Here is a 19,923-nt window from a genome sequence, read left to right on the forward strand (position 1 = left end):
ATAAATTATGGAAGTGTTTAGAAAATCAGTTACGTTAGAATGGGTGTGTGTGCATGCGTGTGTGTGGGATGTAGACTTTGACTGTTTACCCCTTAGGGAGGACCTGTGCATGCTTTGCTATTCTGGCCTCGCTCAGTTAGTGTTGGTGATGTTATGACTGGCTGACTACAACTCACAAACACACTGGATGAGAAGACAGCACTTCTGGTTCAAAACTGCAGCAGCTGATATGAGAGAAGGTCAGCACATCAGTAGACACACTACTGATTAACAGGGCTTTGAAGTCCAAAGAGATCAAGCTGGAGGTGTGTTTTTGCTGTTGATTTTGGACCCCCCCAAGCAGGCTGGAAAGTTTGCTTTTCTGATGTTTGTGTATGATGTGTAAAAAGTACTAAACCTGATAACTGATTTGCTAATCAGCAGAAAATAAATTATTATTAATATTAATAACTGATAACTGTGAAGTCAAAGTGATAGGCCAATTCCAGCCTGCGTGTTGTTACTGTCATTGTAAACTCTGTCTTTGGGTTGGGGACTGATGATCAGACGCAACATGTAATTTGTAGGCATTAGTTTGGTTTCTGATATATTATGACAGGTGTTTTTCAGTTTTTTTGCTTATATTTTGTAGACAAAGAAAATAGCTAACTAATAAAGAATTGACAAGACAATAATCAATATAAAACTACGACACAAATATCTTTTCATAGGTCCTCTATCATTAAGTATTTTCTCTAAGAAGGTAACCGACCTGCCTTAAATAGTTTGCAAAATGTGGGTGTTTGGCATGCCTTTAAAATGCTTCAAAGTGCATTGCTTGCACTAGATATTGCATGAATCATTTTCCAATAAATTCACTTCAAACTGATATTTAATGTATGAGGAAAAGTAACAACTGGCCATTTTAGAGGAAAGGTCATTAAACTTCTCCCTATGGGGTGCAATACTGGGCAACAAAACTGAAGTTTGGGAAAAGTGGTGGAAACAACCTTGTCCTAACAGTGCAATTAAAGTTGAAGAAGGGGAGAACATCTACACATTATACTACAGTCTGTATTCATACAACAAAATTAGCCTGTAAATTTGCCGACTGTACTTTACAGTGTCGCCAAGTGTTTTTCTTTTCCAACACAGCAGTCTTTGCACCGTTCATTTATTTATTTATTTTGGTTCCGTAGGTCAGCCATTGACATGCCTGTATAGCAAGGCTGGAAGCAACATCCACTCACACATTGGTACTTCCAAGCTAAAAAGGGAAATAACTGCTTCCGTGAAGTTCCTCGTGCAAAACCATAGAGGAAAGGAAATGTCTTTTTTCACGATGGAGACTTTTAGAAAACAAAATAAAAGCGTTGAAGACAGTGTTGTGAAACAAAACCTGGCCTCCTGCTTGTAGGCTATTTGCTAACTTTTGGCAAACTTTCAAATTTTTAGGTTCGGAGGTGTGTAACACAGGTCGAGTATACTTTTCCCAACATAAGTATATAGCATGGTAGCTCATGCATGATTTGAATATTAAGACTGTGATCAGTCAGGTTGGGTTAGAGCTAGTGGAAAGTTACACAAAAGTGACTTTCTGGGTGCTTATTTATTTATCAATTTTGCTTCCGTCACAACTGCAGAGCAAATGATTTTACCTTACTGGACAGCTGGGCTCAACTATTTTAATTATGTAATAATTGTGTGATAGAAGCATTTTATCTGATGCTTGCAGGTGATGGTTTTGGAGGGATTTGGATGTTTGTGATGCTGTTAGATGGATGGTGTGAAGATGAAAAGATTAACTGAACTGGATCTGGGAGGGAAGCACACGGTAAGTTCGTGTAGCCTATGATGTACTGTAAACTATTAGTACACACCACTTTTCGATGTCCAACAGCTGGACAATTTCTAAAATTGTCTCTGACAGAGCCAACGGAGGAAAACTTCAAACTGAAGGTAAAGGCTGGAGAGAATCCACTACTTTGCAGTTCTGCTTGTATTAACACATCAATACAAATACGTTCGCCTCACCGCTTCACACCTGCATCTTTGTTGGCTTCCACTTCACCTCGAGTTCTGGCAGATGTGTATGTGCTGCTAGAAACTGACTGGCAGTTTCTAGCACAATGAGATAAACATCACTTTAATTCCACGACACTGCGACACACACATGAAATTTCTTATAACTAGATTCATAGCTTAGCTCTTCTTTCCAAGTGTAAGCAGAGCCTCTGTATAGTCTTCTGACTCGAGCCATATTGATTTGAGACATTTGCACTGAATTGGATGATACATACTGTACACAGCATGTGTGGTGTAGATTTAGCTGTTGTTCACTCTTGTATAGTAAAGTCCAGTTAGAGTGAAGCTCAGAGGCCGGATGCATTTCATTCTTTATTTTGGTTTCTATTGTATTAAATTGTTTCTATTAGTAATTTATGGATTTTGTTGTACTCACTAATAGTCTGAACATCGCTCAGTGAAATAGGTTTTAGTCACTACGCTGTGCACAATAGGCTGTGTGTGCTACACTCTGGCCCTGGCTTGTATCACCTTATGGTGTCTTGTGTAGTTACATGCAGGACTCAATAACAATAATTTAATTTATTCATTAATAAACTGCTTTGCCTGGCTCGAGAAATGCAACATTAAGTGGGCCAAGCACGGGGTCAGAATACAAAGAAGGATGACTGAAAAGGACAACCACAAGTGGGTTGACAGGTGTGGGCGGGGTCAGGAGCCACTTTAGAGACCCAACCCACACCTTCACAGAGGTGGCTTCAATTAGTCATCATGAGCGACAAACAGAACAGATAGAGCATTTTAAATGCAAAGTATTTTCACTGTGTGGTATAAGTACTACTTTTAGAAAAGTCAGGGTCTATTAGTAGCTGCTCGGTTGCCGCAAAAAAAAAAAGAAAAAGAAAAAGTGTAAATAAAAACGGTGGCGAATTTTTTCTGCGTCCCTCAGCTGCCGAGTTACTGTTTACATCAAAACGGGACCCGAGTCCGCAGTGAAGGGCTTAATGAGTTGGAGTACATGTGGAAAGAAGAGAAGTGGATTCAGCCAAAATATCAGCTGAAGGATGGAAAGAAGGACAACGCCGTCTGTCTGAAGGCTAACTGGTCAGCATCGCTCTCTGTTTGAATGTAACGTTACTTGGCAGCTGCTGGTGTGAGATGAGTAAAGTAGTGCCGCGTTTTCCTGAATGAAGCTGAGAAAACGCACTTTGTAGTTAAATATAACAGCCACTCATGTTCTAATTAGCTGAACATGGAGTTTATGATCTCCTGGTGTGGAGAAGGTTTCTTCTCTCTTTGACATATTGATGCGGTGGTTGATTGTTTGAACTTTTTCAGCTTAAGTTGTGCAGTTGTATGGATGATCATTTAAATTAATAACCCTCCCAACAAATATAGATAAGCAAATAGGGATTCTGACGTGTGTTATGCACACATGCACCGACAGGCGATGGTTTTAATGTTAATTTTCAGGTGAGTGTGGAAACATGCATGTATAATAATGTGTATTGCTTTCTTTTGATTTAAATATAAAATTTGTCTAACATTGTCCTTTGGTTGAAGATAATTAAATAGTGCTGTTTGTGTGAGAGGCCTAATTCAGATTAGTGTTTTACTTGACATATTAAGTTTTCCGATGCTACAGCTCTACATGTAATTTCATTTGAGTATTTAGTTTAGTCCATTATTAAAACATTTTTGTTAAATCACAGGCCAAGAAGTCTGATCGCAGGTGTCAAGAAGGCACAGATGTCTGAAGGATGTTTAAATAATTTCACAGTCTGTTTAACCAAAATCATGATCCGATATCTAAATTGCAGTGCTTTTTCTCACTTTTGAAATGCTCTGTTTATTATTGCCAGACTTCAAATAACCTTTTAATTTCTCAATTTTTTCTCAACACAATATTTGGGTGAGTTCTTTATTGGCATGAGCATCTGATCCGCCATGTTGGTAGCCATAAGGTTCCATTATTCACAATACATCAGCCAAGGTGGAACCCTGTCCAGTTAAACCAGCCATGCGTTTGGTTACAGGATTGCATCACTCTGGTGTGGATCTGCTAGTCCATGAGGTTACAGGGTGAAGTTTGGAAACAGAAGAAACAGGATTTTGAATGTCACGATCTGCCTTATTCACCTGAGAGTTCGATTACAGACCCCTTCAAGATTGATCTCAATCTAAAATCATCAGTCTGCCCCCCCCAGTCGCAAGTGTAAAAAGTAGCACAATCTTAGCAGTGGCACGTGATGCTAACTATTCAAGTCTAATTTTTAACTTCAGGGGAAAACCTGACTGGACTTCTAGACAGATCAATAGCAGTTTCTGAAGCCCTGCCAGACTGCTCAGTCAGACTGTCGCTTCTAGCTGTTGGCTTAGTGTACTGTGACAGCAACCACGCTGAATGTCCCTTATGTCTCCAAGCCATGAGTGAAGAAGACGGGTGATGTGTGTGTTGCGTGTGTTTGTGTGTGAGAATACTCCAAATTACGTGCCACTTGAATGTGCTTAACTATTCTGGCTGGATTGGGGAGTTTGAATTTAAACCATTTTTGTCACTGTGACGCCAGATCATTGGTGCCTTTAGTTTCATAGCCTGTGTGAGAGATGAGATGTGTGTGTGTGTGTGTGTGTATCGCAGTCATCTCTCTCTGTCATTGTGCCATTTGTCAAAATCAGTGTGGATGAGCTTGATCCGTTTAGCTTTGTACCCCATCTGTCTCTCACTCGTTCCTCTGATCTTCTCCCCCTCATATCTGTTTCTGTCATTGTCCCTCTCCCCCGCTCTCCCTCTTGTTCCTTCCCTCTACGCAAATCGCTCTTGTTGTCCCCTCTAACTGTCCAGAGCAAACCTTATAATTGCATCGCATGGCCAAAAGCCTATTTCACTGCTCACTTTGCCGCAAAGGCAGTCACACATGCACCCAACACCGCATCAGATCCAGTCACATTTGGTACACAGTTGCAACCTTCTCTCTTGCCTGAAGTTGCATAGATCACACACACACACACACACTCCCTGCCAACCCACTTAAAACCTGGCTCGTTTCTTGTGTGGCTAGTTTCCTGCTCTAAAATAAGAGAGCACAAATCAGACACAACTCAAGCTTATGCAGGTGCTGAACCACCTACTTAAACTAAAAGACCCTGTGGTTCATTTCAAAGGTTATGTAACTACTGAGTGTATATATATATATATATATATATATATATATATATATATATATATATATATATATATATATATATGATAGTGTATATGTCAAGGACAAAATTTAGTTAACATCAGAAAAAGTAAACGCTTCTGTGTTTTGCCTCAGGGTCTTCTTCAGGGCTTTTGAAATATGCAAGTTCAATGGCATAATATACACAAGGAGAGAGTTAATACACAGCTGGCAGTTGGACCAATCCACCTTTATTCTCCCTGTGGTTCTGCATACAGGGACTCATCACAAACATGTAATAGATTTCTTTCTAGTCGAAGCACTGTTGTTGGCCATCATTGATTCATTGCTAAGGTTACACACTAGATGGTAACAACTCAAACTGCAAACAGTCTTAACCTAGAAAGCATTTTAAGCTGTTATGTAACTATAGTTACTGCCAGCCGAACAGTAGTATAAGGTGATATCCTGGATGGCATTAAGCGTTAAAGGCCAGTGCATTTCACAGGATGGAGATGCAACAGCAGAAGTGAAGCATGACTACAAAGTGTGTGAAGTAGGCATCGCTTCTTCACTGCTTCTTTGATCAGCCATTCTTTTAAACTCCTCTAAAAATTCAAATGTGTGTGTGATCTGACAAACAAGCTGTTTATGTATGGCCCACAGGGAGACCTTTCACATCCACTGAGTGTTAGCTAGTTGGTAGCTAGCTGCCACTGGCATTTCTCCCATAATTCATCTTTAAATGTCCCCCTCCAGAATTAACTTGAGTCAGCACATTCTTGTAGCTTATTATCAAGCGATAATTTATCATGATAAATTAACAAAATGAAAATTGATAATAGTTTTATCTGTATCGGCGCACATGGAAGAGGCTTATCTACTATCTTTGTATCTTCACTGATCTTCCAAATGTTTACTTCACGGTTATGTTTCTTTGCATATTCCTATCAAATGATTGTGTTTACTGTAACATGACGGTGTGATGCTCAGGTGAAGTTACAGATCTGCCCAGTCAGCACAGCTTGCTTCAATGTTGTGATCTACCCGGTGCTTGTTGTTATAATCCTTGTGCTGACATTATCAGGTAAATGCCTTTTTTGTCAGTTGACATTGCAGTGTAGATTTTTTGGTTTCTTTGAAGATTTCAACTTTGCCTCACAAATTCACTTGCTTCCATTTTAATTCATTAGGCATTTGGTTTTAGAAAGCTGTCTTCTCTCTATCAGTCAGACAGGAAGAGATGCCCATCTGTAAGCTCTTGACAAAGTTTGCTTTCCTGTTTTGCAAGGAGTTGTGAATAAGAAGCGAGAATGATACCCCTCAACATGTCTATTGTGGACTGTGAAATGATTGCAGCCCACATGAATAATCTTGGCTGTTTCACATGTGCAACCCAAAGCAGTCCATCAATCTTGCAAGACAGATAAAAGTGTGCTACACTAAGCCAAGATGTCACTTGATGTGCAAAGCATATGATTCATAGAAGACAGCTATCTAAATATAAAGGCGATCATTGGAACCATTTCCCTTCTTATTCCAGTTATAATAATAATTCTCTTGGATACCAACCAAGACAATCATGAGGCATTGCTTAAAGAGAAACTCGCAGATTAAAATCTTTTTAATGTAGTTATTCTTTGTTTAAAAATTACTGTGTTAATGTGGAATTTTATGTTTTACAAGACACAAGGGCACACATTCAGAGGCAGAAGTGGCAGTTTTGAGCAAAGCTCCTACAAACATTGCATCATATTATGTGAAATGAGGGAGTCATGTCCTCGACTCTGCCTTGTGCAGCGGTAGGTTGTCGTTTAGTCTGAGCGGTTGTGGTTTAGTGAGATGGTCCAATTTTACATCATGAATGATTCTGATTGCACAAACACAGCCTGTCAGAGCAAGTCCATTGTTTCCTTACAGAAAAAACTATCCAGCTAGCTTTGGTGGGTTGCAGGTGAAGAAACAGAGTTCATGACAGGATAACAAAGCCGTGCCCGTGTCAGACAGACACCTGATGTGGTTACTTCAGTACAAGCAGCTGCTTCATCAGACACCATCAGTAGGTGGCTGGAAATATTACTGCACTGGAGGAAAATGTGAGCAGTTTGGCCAGAATTTCTCTTGACAATTTCCTCACCAATTACTTAGGTGAGATGAATCTCATAGGATATGACGCACACACTGAAACACAGGCAGATGAAGATAAGATAGGTGACAGTTTTATTGTCACCTGTCTATATAGTGTGTGTATATGCATATACATACACTATATAGACAAAAGTATTCGTATGGGGCTGTTTTTCAGGGGTTGGGCTCGGCCCCTAACTTCCAGTGAAGGGAAATCTCAATGTTTCAACATACCAAGACATTTTGGACAATGCTGTGCTTTCAACTTTGTGGCAACAGTTTGGGGAAGGCCCTTTTCTATTCCAGCATGACTGTGCCCCAGTGCGCACAAAGCAAAGTCCATAAAGACATGGCTGGATGAGTTTGGTGTGGAAGAACTTGACTGGCCCACACAGAGCCCTGACCTCAACCCCCAACCCTCATCCCGACCAAGAAAGCAAGTGAAAGATATAAAAATAGGATAAACAACAAGAAGTATAAATCTAAAAAAATACAGGTATTTACATGTGTAGTATAAATCTAAAAAAAATACATGTATTTGCATGCGTACATATATACATTGTATATATAAAAGTATGTGTGTCTGTCACAGTACAGCGTTTAACAGTTTGAGGGCGACAGGCAGGAATGATTTCCTGTGTCTCTCTGGTGCATCGTGGGAGTAAGAGCTGCTGAATGAGCTCCTGTAGCTGATCAGCACATTGTGGAGTGGGTGAGAGGGAAAGTCCAGTATAGTCCTGATTTTGGACAACATCCTCCTCTCAGACCCCACGGTCAGAGAGTCCAGTTCCTCTCCCACAACATGGCTGTCCTTCTTACCACCGACTCATAGAACATCCTCAGCATCGTTCTGCAGATGTTGAAGGACCTCAGCTGCCTCAGAAAATAGAGGCTGTTCTGGCCCTTTCTGTAAACCGTGTCTACGTTCTTGCACCAGTCCAGTTTGTGGTCCAAGTACACCCCCAAGTATTTGTACTTTTCCGCCACCTCCACAGTGGCCCCTTTGATGTTGATAGGGGTCACTGGATCCTTAGTCCTCCTCAGGTCAAAAATCTTGTGGAAAGTCTCTCCAGAAGAGTGGAAGCTCTTATTGCTGCAAATGGGGGACCCAACTCCACATTAAAGTCTATGCATTTAGAATGCAATGTCATTAAAGTATATTGGTGTAATGGTATCTCAATACTTTTGTCCGTACAGTCTACCGTAGGCACACTGTCATCCACAAACTGATTCCACTTGAGGCTTTATGCCGTGTCCAAGCACACTCGCTAGATAATGTGCTGGTTTGCATCATTCTCTTCATAGTGGTTCACATTTGTTGGACCTGTCAGCTTGCAGTGTGTTCTTCCACTCTTTCTCTCTATGGCCCTGCATGTGAAACCAGAGATTTTGATGATATGGGTCAACTTCTGTACACAAAGGTATTGTTTGACTCTCCGTTGCTCTGCCGTCTTCACAAATACAGAGGAATACACAACGGATTTCGGTTGACATTTTCAGAATGGCTTCTTTGTGTGTGAACTAGGCAGTTGGTGTAACAGTTGGCCAAGTTTTATGTTAACATACTCTACGGTGGTCATGTTGCCCACTCAGAGTCTTTCTGCTTTTTGCTACTGGGCTACCATGTGTACAACACAAGACAAATTTAGCCTGGGCTTTTACAGGAAGCAGATGGTAGGGTATTATGTTGACGATACTGTTAGCCACTGATGACTCTTCCAGGCAGCCCACTCGGCATCTCTGCTCTTTTCCTCCCCCACTGAGACTCAAAATATTAAACATAATGGGCCATTTTTGGCTTGCAAGAGGAAATTGACACACTGAAGAGCTTAATTTCGCTACCATTCTGTTTTCATTTCTTCTTTTCGTCCGCTCCTTCTTCAGCCTTCTGACTTTCTCTCGCTCCTCCATTTGAAATAATGTGAACCCATCAATGTTTGGTCCAACCGACCCTACTCTTGTTGCTGATATTGTGCAATTTCCGTTTGCAGGAACTAGTCGTAGGAGTGGAAAATGATTGAGTAAAATCACTGCCCCTCAGGTCAGCATAATTTTAGTCTTTTTTTTTTTCGTTGCCTGTTGTAGCCAGTATTTTAGATATACTAGAAAGTACAATGACCCTACTCCCCCAGGAGAATTTTTACAAGACTTCAGTGCACATTTCTTTCAGTACATTTTCAGAACAGACATAATCATTACAGATGGTTACTCAAAACTCCTTTCTCTGGCCCACTTGACTTTTGAAATATATGTAATTAAGAGGCAGTTGAACTTTTTAAAACAAATCTTGAAACAGTATTAATAATACCTGGAATTAAACAGCTCAAACTAGCAACTTCATGGCAATCCATAGGTAGATTCTAACAGTCAGCCATTACCCACTATAGGGTCACACTATTTTTATGGTAAAATGGATGAATGAGTGAATTAATAATTGAATACATGTCGCAAGTTGTACAGAATTAATGTAATGTTACTAAATAAATATTGCATGTGGATTGTAACATGTAATATTGCATGCCTTTTCTTTGCACAAATGTTATCATTTAATGAATTTCTGATATTCATCATAAACATCTTGTGACCTCCAAAATGTTCCAGATGGCTGCTCTGTTCCATTGCTCCTGATGAGCAGGTGGAACCTTGCACGTTGGTCTCTGCCACCAGTGTACGAATCTGTGTGTGAATGGGTCAGCTTGTGTTGTAAAGCACTTTGTGTAGCCTGCAGACTAGAAAAATGCTATATAAATAAGTCCATTACTATTTAAATATCACAGATATCAGTGTACTTAGAACCCTAATCACAGATACACGATCCAATCGGCAGTCAGTTTCATGTGGAAAGTGTAAATTCCAGCTTAATGCGTCTCTGGATTTGGGAAACAAAAGCCACAAGAAATAACTTGTCCGCTGAGTAATTATCTCTTAGTAGAGGTTCTTCTGCTCTTTACATCCAGCATCCATGAACTTCAATGAATCTGTCCATTCAAAATCTGGAGTAGAACCTGTCAGGCTTAGCCAAATTATACTACTAACCCATTATGTAAAAACAAAAACAAGTAGCTTGTTAAAATTGAGGTTTAAGCTATACTCAAAAGTGGACACGCATGCACAGTAACTTGATGATAAACATGAGTTTATTATAATGCAGAACAAGGATGAGGAGAGGCTGATGAAAGCAGAGGGCAGACAGATGAGGGAGGAGAGGCTGGTTGAAGCTGATGGCTGCCGGCTTGGTGTGGTGTGGGCAGATGGAAGAATGGCAGAGCTGGCTCAGGTGATGCAAGGCACAGGACACGAGGGTTAGCAAGAGGCAAGAGGAAACAACACAGAAAGAGAAATTATACTGAGCAGCCAAGACTGTAAGTACCACTCATCACCAGATGAGCGGAGGAAATGCTGTTCCTGTACCATGTGACCTTAATCACGTGGCCTACGTACACAATTTTGTTGGTTTACACATCAAAACTACTTGGTCAGGTGTAGGAGAAGAAGATCATGTTTTGGGTTTAATGAACATAAGTATGTTAACTTGCTGATCAAAAGAGGTCAGTTTTTATTTTTGGTTTCACACCGGACATGAGAACTAGTCTCCTTGATCAAAGTCCTGTGTTGTTTTGACCCAGCCACTTCAATGTGTGGACTTTCTCACTCTTTATAGGTTTACTACTTTTTCTCTGATATTTACACCCACAATAGCACGAGAAATCTCAATGTTGATGGCTTCATATGATATGACATACAAAACAACTTTAGACATTGGCGTGCTATTCATACACCAGTTGGCGAGACCAGGCTGACACGGGATATGCAGCCATAGTTAAGCAAAAGTAATAAAAAAAAAATATTGATGATTGTTGATGATTTTGTCCATATTATCCACTGCTGCATAGTAAATATCCATTTCTAGAGAAGAAGAGAAGAATCACTTTATTGGCAGTATATATATATATTTTTACATACACACACTGAATTTGTCTTCTGCATTTGACCCAGTCTTAGTTGAACACACATGCAACACCCAGCAAACTACATGCAGTGAAACACACAGGTGCAGTGGGCTGCAACTATCAAGCGCCTGGGGAGCAAATTGGGGCTTAAGTGCCTTGTTCAAGGGCACATCAGGCGGCTAATGGAGGGGGACAGCAATTTTTTTTTTCGCATTAATCACTGCACCACACTTAAATTTTTCCTGCCCATCTGGTGGGGGAATCGAACCGGCGACCTTCCAATCACCAAAGAAATTCAATCAAAGAAAACAACATATTCCTGTGGACTCTAAAGGAAATGTGATCCATTAAGATTATCATGATAGTACGGACTTAGCATCAGGGCGAGACGGGTCTAAACGATTTTAAGAAGTTAATTTACTATTAAATTACTATTTGATACCAAATCCAGTAAAAATGTCAAGTAGAGGTCTGTCAGAACTGCATCTTTTTGGTGAACATGTAATGCAGTTCAGTACTTGTGTGTATGTAGTCCATTAGGTCTCTGCTTGGTAGTGTGTGTGGTGTTTGGCTGTTTGTGTGTGTGTATGTGTGTGCGGGGGGTGCTCTGCGGCTGCAGAAGCTCTGTCAGGGGACCACGGCAGTGACAGCATGCTCATTTGCTGCATGATTATCGACGGGGTTGTTGCGACTGAGAGGAAAGGCCGCCTACGTACATTCATACACTCACAGACACACACACACACACACACACAAACGAACTAACACATGCACACATATACACACTGCTTCTTGTTTAAGCCAATTATGCAGGCCAGTAACCTGCCATATGGCTTCTGCTAGTTCAGAATGTGTATTTGTGTAAAGTGTGTGTGTGTGTGTGTGTTTGAATGGTGTCATTATAACACAAAGTCAGATTGAGCCTGAGGCCACAGAGCAGATGACAAAAAAAAAAAATCGACCAGTAACAGCCCTGCACTGTGAAGACAACTGTCTGGGTCCAAGATGAATCAAGTAAATACTTACATCTCATTAGTCCATCAAGTTATTTTTGATGAGTTTCACTTCTATCGTCTTTATTGCTGGTGAAACAGTAGAGAGGTATTAATCTTATGGATGGATGTGGACCAAAGATTTTTGGCAGACAGAGGAGCTGACGGACAGACAGCTACTCAGACACACGGTTGAGCAGAGCCCGAGTAAAATAGCCTGCTCTCAGTCTGGGGTAATGATGTCATAGCCACCACTACAGTAATCCATAATGGATTAATGGATTGGAAAGTTCACATAGTGCTGCTGCAAAGTCATAGAGGGACGCTGTTGCACTGAGGGACAGTTTGTTAGTTGGACAAATTCAGTGATCTGTTGTCGGACAGGTTTTTTTAATTGTAGATGCAAAATGGGGAAAAAAAGAGGAAGGATTCAAATAGAAAACATGTTATATCACAGTGGTCACTTTAATGTCTTGTTAAAATGCTGATTAAATAAAGGTGCATGTTTCTAAATTGAATTTTAGAATTTTGGCGTAACATGGATTCACTGCCTTTGTTCTCGCTTATGGTGCTTTACTATATCCAAATGAAATGTATTGCACAGCTGTCCCTATTTTGATAAAATGAGGATCCATAATTCGTTATTTTGAGCTATTAAATATGACCATATCCTCTGGTTACTATGAGCAAAATCCCTGAAATTCTTAAAGATGATGGACTACCCACTTTTTTGTGGTGTGTGTTGAAAAGAGGAGCTTGCCTTAGGCTTGAGAGGACCACTGAGAGATGAAAAAATCCCCCTCACCTGCTCTCTCTCTCTCTCTCTCTCTCTCTCTCTCTCTCTCTCTCTCTCTCTCTCACACTCACACACACACACACACACACGCACACACACACCCCGATACGCACCGAACTTAAGAAGAGTGGGACCGCAGGCTCTTGTGCTTCTTCTTTGATGTGTATAAAACAGAGTGGTGCTTGTGTGCATGAATGTGTGTACGCAGTTAGAAAGTCTTGTGTTCCTTTTGATATAGTGTTTTTAAGGTTGGCTGCGCAAGTGCAAGCTAATCTTTACTTTTTATATTTTATGATGGCTGCAGTCGCAGACACTGAAGAAACGTAAGTCTGATTGAAGACTGATCGCGTCTTGGCGCCTTTTGCAAAAAGTTAATGCTTTGCAGGCATGAGCTGCCGTTGGGTGTTTTTGAAGTTTGCTTTCACCATCATTTTAAGTAGATGGAATCACTTCTTACATTATTCTTTTCTATTATTTCATAAATCTTAGAAATTGAAAGGCTTTCCTCTTCAGAATTCTAAAAAGCTAACTTAGAAAATGTAATGCAGATAGATTTTTATCGCAATTTTCTCCTCATAAAATTCCACACTGATAGGAGAACAATGGGTCGCACGGCTTTTGCACCCAAATGTGAAACAGGCTTTGTGTCCGTCTGTCCTCCTGCCTGTCTGTCTGTTTCTCTGTCTTACTTTCCCTCTCTGTTCAAATCAAAAGCACACACACACACACACATATATATATATATATATAGGCATTGTATATTTGTATAATGATCATATTATACAGTCATTTTGATTGATATATTATTGTCAAATCAGTAGTGATAGTATAACAAAAGCTTCTTTAAATAAATTTTAATTGTATTTTGTATATTAAGACAAAGAAAACAAGACTGAACTGCTGCAAAGGATATTAAAATCTTTTCTCATCATGTTGCCAGTCTCTGAAATACTGCTTTTTTTTGGCCTCACTGCCACCTGCTTTGTGTGACATACTACCTCTTGTTATCTAAGCCTGATAGCTTCTTTACTCCAGTATATCTTCCACACAGTCTTATCTAGCTCAATATATTGTGCACTCATTTGTGTTTACCTGAAGAGTCCACATAAACAGTCTACTGATGTGAGTTTATGAGTTGTGACATACCAGTGCCTTGATGTTTTTTTGAAATACTGACAATTTCTCTTGTCCTTAGTCATGGTGTGAAGAAACATGAAAGAGTTATTTACTGTGTGTGGAAAAGAGAGGGTGGGAATCTTCTCATATATCTGAAAACTCCTCTGCAGATTGTGTTGCACAGAAGAGCAGTAGTCCTGCATGATGGGGCTGTACACTTCACAGAAAGGTGAAAAAGATGATTGGTTGATGGATTTGAACTTGATGGGCCTCTTCTTGTTAGATTATTGTATTCAATATTTAATTAACTCAGCGTGTAAAACATATCGGTGCGCCTAAACAAGACTATAACTGGAATAATTGCGTGCAGCTGCTTGATTCTACACCATCATAAAGTGACCCTGGTTTGGAAAACACAACCACTACAGCAACCCACACATCTGGCAACCTCAGTCTCCTGACTGAACAACAGGGGAAATCAAGCAAGTAAATGTGTCTAAATGAAGTACTTGTTAGGCTGTTAAATTGTGACTCAGCAGTCTGACACGAGTTCAGGTGTCTGTGATTTTGGATGATGATGATTACAGGTCTTTGTCTGAATCAGAGTATGAGCCAAATGTGTCTCCAGTACGCCAGAAAATAGCAAAGAGAAGTGCTTATGTGCCTTGTGCTCCTCAGCTTCTTGCAGACTAAGACAGGCAGGCTATGCCAAGTGGTGGAACAGGGATGACGAATCATTGTCAACATGTCATAATGACTGTAAGACCTCCAGCAGTTTGTCTGTTTAGGTCAGTTATGGCTAAACATCATACAACATTGAGAGTAGTTTTTAAGTTTTAAACCAGCACAGTACTCCAATACAAAGCATGATATGGGACACTATCTATTTAAAATAGAACTAAAATGCTGTACATCTTTTGGGAAACACTCCAGCTGTACACTGCAGTATCCTGTCAGCGCCTCAACTGCTAAAAACTGGATCAAAATTAAACCATAAAATTTATGATGCTGAGATGAGAAATGTGTGTAAGTCAAGGTGAAGATAACAGAATAAAATTACAGCTGAATCTATGCGTGGCTAAAGTTGTTGTAGCTAAATTTAAGGTTAGCAAATACACACAGCCCTGTGGAGACTATTGGCTGAATACAGTACAACAACCTCATATGTGGCTTCCCACTCACCTCCATTTTAGAAGCCAAAATGTTACATAACAGGAAAAAAATTTTTGTCTTTTTTTTATAAAATCTCCCACTTTTCTCTTAATTGTGGAGATGCAGTTGTACCTTATCCCTCCTTATGGTAGCATGAGGTAGCAGTTTTCTGTGATAATCACATTAGCCATAAATATTGTTTGCTTTGAACTGTTAGGGGTTCATGAGACAGCTTTAGACTGTGGAGTTCATTCATGTGGTATCCTTCCATGATCCAAGCCACTGAATATCTTTGTGTCTTAAACTGTAAAGTAGAGGAGCCCTCTTGGACCCAACAAGAGATGAAATGTCTGCCTTGCACTGCTGCTGGTCTCCCTTGTCAGCCAGAGTAACCTCCATCTGGCTTTTCACCTAAATAACATTTTCATTTTAGTTTTGTGAAAAATGCCCACACAGGTGCTACATCAGCAAGAATGTACGTGTGCGCTGTCCAGTCTTATTACACGTACCGAGATGTTCTACGGTAAACTTCTGCTGGATGCCCTCGATAGCACTGGGTGACCTTGTGGTCGTACAAGCTTGATGCTTGTGCCTCTTAGTTTCTTTGTGCTGTTGTCACGAAGCAAGTAATCTATAAATCAGCTGACATCTCCAGACTGCAGACAGGGTGTTAGTCACATGTTATATTTCACTCTATGCTTTGTCCCTTATCTGCTGTATTCAAACACCTCCCAGAGAGCAAGCTGCTGGTCTCAGAGCAGCAGACAAAATGAGTCATTATCGTTTTTTAATCCACACAAACTACGTGGTTGAATTATAGGACTTCATTTGCTTTTATAAGTCTTTGGAATTGGTTGGTTTTGTGGTCAAAAGCTGAATAGCAGCAGCAGCTTCTGGTATTGAACAACAATGGAGCCAAGCTGTGCTGTTTGCCACTTCATGTGAATGATTTCTGCTGTTGTTCAGTTTCGACTCGAAGAGAGACTGGTGGTTACTTTACTGAAACAATCACTCTCTTTTTGTGTATTTAGTTGAGTTTTGTTTGGGGGGGTGTCATCATGTAAAACCCCTGCACAGAGCAGTCTCAACAATGGTGCCCAGTGCCAAATGTCCTTTACTACTCTCCACTACCCTCCATTTGCTTCATCTACCCCCACTGGCGCTGGGAGCAATCAGCAGAGTAATTTTAGGTGGCTCACATGTACCTGCCACTTTTCTAACAACCTAAAATTGTCCCAAACTCCAGTGAAGGCTCACTTGCTACCAAATGATGAGTGAATGTCTGTGCCTGTGTTGCAGTCACTTCAGTGCCTACATGTCTATGTAAACCCAGTATAGTGTATCACTGTTTGATGATGAATAAATTGTTGCTTGTTCTGTTGCTTGTAAATGGTGTAAAAATCAACATAGTTCTCTGCCTGATTTATTTCTCTCTGAATCGCTGATTTGTGAACACAGTTAGACTTTATTCTGCCCCGGCTAGTGAGCATTTTTGTTCTCATTCATTCTAATAGTTAATGAATAAGAGTGATACGTGTTTTACTATTCACTGATCCTTTAGCATCTGAAAATATGGTAGAATACATTTTAATGTGATCGGTAGGGAATTTACAAACAACAGTTTAAGTACAGCTTTTCCTTGATTTTATACTTGGCCAGTAGTTACAATTGTATGGTTAACTTTAATTTTTAGACATTTTTACAATATTTGGTTTAAAAATAAACCAAGTATTGACATACAAGTGAACCTCCACAGTAAAATGTTTGTTTGACTGCTTGGAAAACTACTACAGCTGATGACTGACATTTACAACTAACTACAAATAACTTCTTGGTGTTAAAATGAACCTGTTTGGGATTTTCCTTGCTGTTACGTGGCTTGGGTGCGGCACTGTTTTTGTTTTTGGTCACTGCCAAAGTCTTGTGAATGTAAACACAATGTGAAAAGCACCTGAGTAGGACAGGGAGGAGACGGGTGGTTCAGGTCCTTCCTGTACACTGCAGCACCGTTCCTGTCCATTTGGCAGAAAAGATGAACACATTACATTACATTTAGAGTTTCCCTGTGCCCACTGCATGGGGTGGTTGGTATATCTTCAACCCAATGGTGTAAATCTCACTTAATGGGAAATAAATCACTTGACCAGAAAGTACACTGGCCCTGCAAGTGGAAAGTAGTGTGTGGTAGTCAAAATACTTGCAGATGAGAGCAAACCATCTAACGGTTCTGTTAAAATGCCGGGTTGGAACTGGTTGATATGCGCAATGATAAGCATTGGCACGAAGATTTTCATCACACTAATTAAGAGCCAAATAGCAGGACTTGGCAAATAAGTCCAAGAAAAGGCCGTCTCTGTCCCTAAGTTAACTACCTCTACAGTGGATTTGGTTCCAAAAAGTGGAGTGACTTCAGTACTGGGGAAGTTGTTTGGTTACAAAAAGATGTACTACAAACCACAGTATAATATGTAAAAAGTGCAAGAAGGCTGCAATGACAAAAGGCGACAACACAGTAAAACTTATTTCACCACCTAAAGCAAAAGCAGGGAGATCAACAGCTGTTGTGGGTTCACACCAACAGTGTTTTGATTATTTTGTCATGTCATCATCATGAATGTCGTTATCATGGAAATGACACCTAAAATATTATAATATTATTTTATGGCCACATCCCTCATGCTGGCAATAAACAACACATCAAGTTGAATGAGAAATTGCATAGTTTAAAGTAAAAAACCAAACAGTGTAATAGCATACAGTTTCTTCATGTTTATGAATCATACTAGTTGGCTTTGTGTTTATACTGCATTGACCACAACCTGAGTCAGCAGGTTAAAGTTATTTGTTTGGTCATTATTAACCAGAAAGCAGCAGAGCTCTTAAATTATATTCAGTGAGTTTATGCAGACTTATTTTCACTGGTGTCTGATTCTTGTATTGCAAGTGAAATCTTTATTGATTTGTGTATGATAAAGCACCACAGCCTCTGGTTCTAACAAGTTGAGAGATTTAATTCATCACTTTCTGAATGATGGAAGTTAGTTAAAGTGGTGGTTTTCACACCCAAAACCTACCATTTATTTGATATTATTTAGTGTAGTGAATGAAGCTGTTTCAGCAGCTAAACAACTTTTTCTCCACATTGTTATTGCTATGACTGGCTTAAGTGACTTGGTGTTTATCACAGAGACATGCAGGCATGCATGAGTTCAGTAACATGCTAAGTCTGTATTGCTTCTGTTTATCCAGTCTCCTGGCATCCAATCAGATATCATGCTGCTGCAGAGTTTTAGTGCATAGAAGAGCCTTGTCTAGCTGCCCAATGTAAAACAATAAATACTGTAGGTCACCATCTTCAAAAAGTATAAAGAGCAATAGAAAGGTACATCCAGTATACTGTACCCATCAATATACAGTATAAACCTAGTGAAGACATGTAGAAGTGTTGTCCATTATTTACATGGTATGAATAATTGCAGACAATGAGAAAGGAAACAAGTATGAGCTGTAATGTGATCTCATATACTCAGCAGGAGCCTGTAAGCTGAGAATTCATAGCAGTAATTAGTAACTAAGCATACTATGAGCAAGGAATGAACTGTATAGCATTTCACAGTTTTAACTTGGGCTTCAGAGAGATGGATGGAGATACCAAGAAAACAAATGGAGGGATGGAAAGGGAAACGTTAGACATGACCAGATAATTTCTATTTGACAGCTGCATATCCCCACGGTGTTCCCTTTTTTTATTGCTAAACTTGTGTAAGTGATTTAACGTAATGCTAATTACAATTGTCTGCATTTACATGCATTTCAAAATAAAATACAATGAAGTAAGTTTCTGTTGCTACCCCTTATCACAACTGGACCACATTAATTTGCAATTAGATGATAACAAGAGTGATCTCGGTGTGAGGACGGAGGGGGAAGTTACAGCGCAGCATCAGCCAGCACCACCCTGCATGTATGCTTTGTATGCACATTGTGAAAGTGAGCTGGCAAAAACACTCCCAGACCAATTTTTTGCTGTCAGCGATTAGAGAGACTTGTCTTTGTCCACATGTCCACCCATCCAGTCCATAACTTATACAGTGATGACGAATATGTGGTAAATTTTTAGGGGTACAAATTGGAGCACCACCTTCCTACATGACCGCACACGGACACACACATGCACACACTCGCACTCACACTCTCACTCACTCCCGAGCTATCTCCTGCTTCAGCTTTATTCTCTCCTTATTCCATCAGAGCCTATCCTATTCTGAGTCAAAAGCGTGTGTCTGGAGAATATTTATTTTGACCTGTTTCATGGCTCCCCTGATGCACTGCAGCTGTGAGCAGTCATATGTATCATTGATAATGAAAGACAGGGGGAAACAAAGGGAGAGAGGGATGGAGAGAGAGTCACAGAGAAAAGAGAGTGTGAGCAAGTGAGTCACGCATCTGTTTGATCATGATGACCCGTTGGTTCAGAAGTGTGTGTCACAATCTCAGTGGCAAGGGAAAGCATTTGACACGCTCAGGACATTCTTTGGTTCCTGCCTACTTCAATTAAGTGCCTGCTGTTTGTGGCTTTAGAGCCTGTGGCTCCACTAATCTGATGTGTGTCTGTGTGAGTG

Source organism: Scatophagus argus, chromosome 4 (assembly GCF_020382885.2).
Source record: "Scatophagus argus isolate fScaArg1 chromosome 4, fScaArg1.pri, whole genome shotgun sequence".
Classification (NCBI taxonomy): domain Eukaryota; kingdom Metazoa; phylum Chordata; class Actinopteri; family Scatophagidae; genus Scatophagus; species Scatophagus argus.